Here is a 6,488-nt window from a genome sequence, read left to right as displayed (position 1 = left end):
CCCTCATCAAAGCATAGAACACTGAATCGCAAACAATAACAACAAAATGGCTACCATTTGCTTACGCATTTACAACGTGCATAATAATATTCTCGTTAATTTCCCATAAGAACCCCCTAGGTTTGGGGAAGTAAAGTAAATTTACCCCAAATCCCACAGCTGGAAGTGGGTTCAGACCTCTGTCTGACAAGAAACTGATGCTCTTCCTATTTTCTGTCCCTCAGTTGCTAGAAATGGAGTTTCAGAACCAAGTAAGACCCAAAGTCCTGAAGATGTGGGTTCACTCCACCACCTTGGCTTTCCAGGTTCTCCATGTGCATCTTGAAATGTCAGGTCTGCACAGATGGCAGCTGGGGAGTCACCCCAGGAAGGAACCTCAAAGAGCTTGGTGATGGTTTTGTAAATGTGAACCATGAATCACAAACTTCTGCTTGTATCCGCACCTATCCTTGCCCCAGCGTGGGATTGAGGTGGATGACCATTAACCAATTTGGATTGACACCCCAAATTCCTGAGCCAAAGTCTATCCCAGGGACCATTCTGCTTTCTCACAGTGTGGTTACACTGACACAAAGTGCTCAGAAGGAGCCACTGGCTGGATCACACAGCACCCCAAATCTTCAGCTAAAAGCTTAACTCAATCCGAGCACCATTACGTTTGTTCATGCAAATGGCCTCCACTGTTGGACATTTAGATGGTTTCCGGTTTTCATTAATAGAAACAGTGCTCCAGTGAACACTCTTGAACGAACATCGTGAAGCACAGTTGTGCTTATTTCATCAGATTCCTACAAGTGAAATTGCTGGGTCAAAAGGTAAGTGTATTTCTTAGGCTTTTAAAATGTCTCCAGACCGCTTCCCAGAAAGTTGCCCCAGTGTACCCTCCCAGCAGTGTGATATGAAAACACTGGGTCCTTCCTTCTAGGCCATTGCCAGCCAGAGGGGCAGGTCACAAAATATTTGATAACTTGATAGCTAAAAATGATTTTTCGTGTGGGTCATTCAACAAATATTTATGAGAGCCATGCACTGCGCTGAGCAATGGAGATGCTATCAGGTCAAGATAGTAGGAGACCCTGCCTTTGGAGACTGTCTAGTGGGAGAGAACACAACTTAGGGGGTAATTCTTGGGGAAACTCAGGGTGCTGTTGGAAACGTAACAGGACTTAACTAGGAGGGTGTCTGGGGCAGTCTTTTTGAGGAAGCGGCATTTAAGCAGAGACCAATTAGTCCATTGGAAATAGTACTAAGTTTTTGTAGGCCATTTGTATTTCCTCTTTTGTGAGTCGCCTACTGGAATCCTTTGCACATTTTTTTTCCCTTTAGGGCATTCTTTTTTTTTTTTTTCCCTTTTTAAAAGGATTTTATTTATTTGACAGAGAGAGAGCACAAGCAGGGGGAGCAGGAGAGGGAGAAGCAGGCTCCCCACTGAGCAGGGAGCCCGATGAGGGGCTCGATCCCAGGACCCTGGGATAATGACCTGAGCCGAAGGCAGATGCTTAACTGACTGAGCCACCCAGGCCCTCCTTCTTTTTTTTTAAGATTTTATTTATTTGTCAGAAAGAGAGAGGGAAAGAGCACACACAAGCAGGGGGAGCAGCAGGCAGAAGGAGAGGTGGGCTCCCCACTGAGCAAGGAGCTCGATATGGTACTCGATCCCAGGACCCTGGGATCATGACCTGAGCCGAAGGCAGACGCTTAACCGACTGAGCCACCCAGGCGTCCCATTTTTTTTTTTTTTAAGATTTTATTTATTTATTTGAGAGAGAGAAAGCGCGCCCACACACAAGTCGGGGGAGGGGAAGAGGGCAAGGAAAAGCGGACTCTCCCCTGAGCAGGCGTCCCAAAGGGCATTCTTTTTTTTTTTTAAAGAAATTTTAAATTGAGGTAAAATGCACATATAAAGGTCACCACTGTAACCATTTTAAAGTGTGCAATTCAGGATGCCTGGGTGGCTCAGTCCGTTAAGCATCTGCCTTCGGCTCAGGTCATGGTCCCAGGGTCCTGGGATTGAGCCCCGCATCGGGCTCCCTGCTCAGCGGGGAGTCTGCTTCTCCCTCTCCCTCTGCCGGCACTCCCCCTGCTTGCGCGTGCTCTCTGACAAATACATAAATAAAATCTTAAAAAAATAATAAAGTGTACAATTCAGTGACATTTAAGTTCAGTCACAATTTTCAAAATTAATTTATTTCAAAAAATGTCTAAAAAGCAGTAAAACAAATATCTTGATTTTTTTGTTTATCCATCTTTAAGAACTCTGTTGACCTTTAACATATGAACTCTCTCTGTCATCTGTAGTCCGTTTTCTTCAGCTGGCCATTTGTCTTTCGTGTGTTTGTGTGTGCGTGTGTGTGAGTTAAGGTCCTGCTGGTGACACAGAGGCAGGAAATACTGTTGATGATAAACCATGGCCCACAAGAGCACTGTCACCCCCGAAGACCACAGCACAGAGGGCCCTAGATAACCCTGGTGGGGGCAGGAGCAGGAGCTTCTGAGCCTGTGCCTCTTGCAGGGTCTTTGGTGAAGCTCAAAGAGAACAGGAAGAACAGAACAGGCAGATGATTTGCCCACTCCTTCCAGTCACGAAGGAAACCCACTTGTCAAGAGAAAGAAAAGCGGCCCAGGGTTCAGTGGAAAGAGAATGGCTGTTGGAGTTAGGGAGGCCTGCACTCAATTTGGACTGCACCCCTCACTGGTGCAGGCTTGGAGGAACCACCTTACTTCCCAGTTACCTCTAAAAAGGGGGCAATCATCCTACCCTCAGAGGGAGGCTGGCGGGGCTAAATACACTGGGACAGGCCACCCAGAGCTACACCCAGGGCTACACTGTCAGCAAGAGGCAGAACTGGAATTCAAACTCCTGTCTGTTTGGCTCCAAACCCAGAGCTCTGCTCCTGCTTGAGGTACTGTGACTGTACCATGAATAATCTTGTCGCTATTGTCATTAGAGAGCCAGACACAGGGGCACCTGGGTGGCTCAGTTGGTTAAGAGTCCGACTCTTGATTTTGGCTCAGGTCGTGATCTCGGGGTCATGGCATCAAGCCCCTCATTGGGCTCTGTGCTCAGCGCAGAGTCTGCTTGTCCCTCTCCCTATGCTCCTTCTCCTCTCTCTCTCTAAAAAAAAAAAAAAAAGACAGAGAGAGAAAGAGAGAGAGATAGCGCCAGACACAGCCCAGCATTGAAGAGAGTCCTCGAAGGAGGTGGGTTAGCCTCACATGCCTTCTAAGCAAGTCCAATAAAGGCAAGTTGGGGGGACGGGTGCCTGAGTGGCCCAGTTGGAGAAGCGTGGGACTCTTGATGTCAGGGTTGTGAGTTTGAGTCCCACCTTGGGTGTGGAGAGATTACTAAAATTTGAGAACCTTAAAAAAATAAAGGTGAGTGTGGTGGTTTCTTGTTATCCTGCGGAAACGACAGTGCCTCTCTCCTATGCTTTACTCTATCATCTCCTCCTGTTGTTGGGTCCCTGGCTCATGGCCAATCATTCAACAAAGCCTGGCAGCAGGGTACATGGTCCCAGAAGCAAACCAAGGTCCAGGGGCCACTCTGTCTCATGCACGCTTTTGGTCATTCCTTTCCCTTCCTTACCTGGCCAGTCCTCTGTTTCTTCATCCGTAAAATGAGAATCCCAGGGTAGGCACCTCATAAGGGTGTTTTGAGAATTACAGAGGGTCAACTCAGTAATGCACTCAGAACCATGGCACAATGAATATTCTCTGCTTATTATCAACACCCTATCTCTGTCCTCAGGGAACTTCAAAACCTGTTGGGAAGAAAATATATTATTATGAGACAAGATTACAAAGCAATATATAATATAGGACCCAATTATATTTTTAAAAACCCCCAAATATTATACATATGTAGAAAGGGGAAAAGACCAGAACGAAATGCTGACAGTGCTTAACTGTTGGTGGTAAAATTACAGGAGATCTTTATTTTTCTTTGTGTTTTCATGTCTTTTCTACATTTTTCTGCAATGCACATATCATTTGCAATCAGGAAAAAAAAATGCTCTGTGAGAGCTGAGAGGAGCGAGCTATCACTTGGATCTGAGCTTGTGAGGAGGATGCCCCAGGGGAAGTGGGATTTGAGCCAGGCTTGAAAAGATGGGAGAATTTGAAGAACTGGGGAGGGGAGCCAGAAAAAAACCCTTTTTTATTTCTTTGTGTTTTGTCTGTTTCCTCCCCTAGGCTGTGGGCTCCCGGGGGCACCATCCATGGTCTAGCTTGTTCACTGCTGTATCCCTAGCATCTAAAACAAAGAACCCCCAAACCTGGTGCTTAGTAGGTGCTCAATAAATACAGATCTGGTGAGCGAATAACCTTGACAGCTCCGCTTAGCCTGGGAGACAAGGATGCTCTCAGTTCCCTGTCCAGCTGGTGCACTGCCAAAACCGAGGTGTGTGGTTTCCATGGCAACAGAAGAGGGGCCTCGGCCAGCAGCAGGAGGCAGATACAGGGATTGTGAGCTCTGCATCTTTTCAAGGTGCAGCCTGGAAATCGGGAACATGGCGGTGGGCTCTTTCAACAAATGTTGAGGGAAGGGAAGGAGCTTCATAAATATGGCTAACTCAGTTCTTCACTGTACAAGTCTGTCAAATATACCAATGAATGGTAGTTTGGGTTTTTGAAGGAGGGTGGGATGCTCTTAGTGGGTGGAAGGCTAGGGACTCAGGAAAGATTTGTTCTAGTCTGGACCCTGCTGTGTGACCTTGGACAGGTTATTTAACCTCTCTGAGCCTCGTGTTCATTTAGAAAATAGGAGGTTTGACCAACTTTAGAATTACTTATAAAAAGATGTGTGTGGTAAGAATGTAAAATGCTACAACAGTTGTGAAACAGTTTGGTTTCTCAAAAAGTTAAACATAGAATTATCATATGACCCAGCACTTCTATTGGTAGGTAAATATCCAAGAGAATTGAAAAGAGGTACTAAAACAAATACTTGTACATGAATGTTCATACCAATACTATTCACAATAGCCAAAAGACCATCAATGGATGAATGGATAAAGATGGTATATCCATACAATGGAATTAAGCCATTATAAGTTATGAAGTACTGATTTGTGCTACGACATGGATGAACCTCAAAAAACATGCTAAGTGAAAGAAGCCCAACTCAAAAGATCAGATATTGTATGATTCTATTTGTATTAAATATCTACAACAGGTAAATCCATAGAGACATAATGCAGCTTGGTGGTTGACAGGGGCTGTTAGTGGGGAGGGACTGCCTAATGGATACAGAATTTTCTTTTGGAGTAAGGAAAATATTTTGGAACTTGATAGAGCTATTGTTGTACAACATTGTGAACGTAGTATGTGCTACTGAACTACACACCTTAAAATAGTTGATTTTTGTTAGGTGAATTTCACCTCAATTACAAAAAAGAAAGAAAGAAAGAAAGAAAGAAAGAAAGAAAGAAAGAAAGAAAGAGAGAGAGAGAGAGAGAGAGAGAGAAAGAAAGAAAGAAAGAAAGAAAGAAAAAGAAAGAAAGAAAGAAAGAAAGAAAGAAAGAAAGAAAAGAAAAGAAAAAAAAAGTGTGTCCTGCAAGCACACCTTGTAGCCTGAAGTTACAGAATGGAATCTTGGGTGCCTAAGAGATGAACAAAACTGAAGGATGAGTTAGAGATGAATTTGAGAGATCATCACAGCAGCCCTACCCCCACCCCAATTATACTGCCAAGGTGACATGCAGCTGGGGCCAGAACTGAGATCTGGATCTGTCTCTGGCCACTTCTCCACGGTGGGATCCTGGGTCACTCACTCAAGCTCCCTGAGTCTCAGGCTTCCTATCTGCAGCTGATGCATCTTCTGTTATCCTCACTGCACTGTGGATGAGGGTCCTGAGAGCACTCTGTGAATCCATCTTCATCGGGTGAACCCTCTGGGATGAAGGCAATCACTGGACTGTCTTCTAAGCACCCTACAATGAGAGCCAGTTCCTGGTTCATGAGGTACTCATATGGAAAGCGCACACTCAGGTTAACTGGTTGGATTTGTGTGGCCCTGGGCGAGTCACTCATCTTCCTGTTTCTTCAGCGGTAGAATGTATTTACATCTGTCTTAGAGAGAGGATGTGTGTATACTGTAAGCCCTCAATAATCAGATCCCTTTCCTCTTTCTTTATGGTTCTTGAACACAAATATTGCCGGTTCCTGGGATCCGCCCAAGAATCTGTGAGCTGTGGCTCAGAGAGAGGATAAGGCAACTAGCCCGAAGTCACACAACTAATTTGGGCTTAGAACATAGCTCGCCTGCCTGCAGATAAAGGGAACTTGCCCAAGCCTCTAAATTGACGTATTCTCTCCAACAGGCGTTTGGCACCTACTACGCCCTAAGAAGGGCGGAGGTGTGAAAGGAGAGAGACCCAGCACAGAATTAAATGCTGTGTAGACGTGACCTTCGAATCCTCATCACTTCGTGAGACAGGTGCTGCTGCCCCGGCTGTATATATTAGGAAACGGACTGTTTAACAGAGGCT

The sequence above is a fragment of the Mirounga leonina genome, unplaced genomic scaffold (genome assembly GCF_011800145.1).
Source record: "Mirounga leonina isolate KUSES-001 unplaced genomic scaffold, KU_Mleo_1.0 Mir_171, whole genome shotgun sequence".
Classification (NCBI taxonomy): Eukaryota; Metazoa; Chordata; class Mammalia; order Carnivora; family Phocidae; genus Mirounga; species Mirounga leonina.
Note: the sequence above shows the minus strand (reverse complement) of the source record.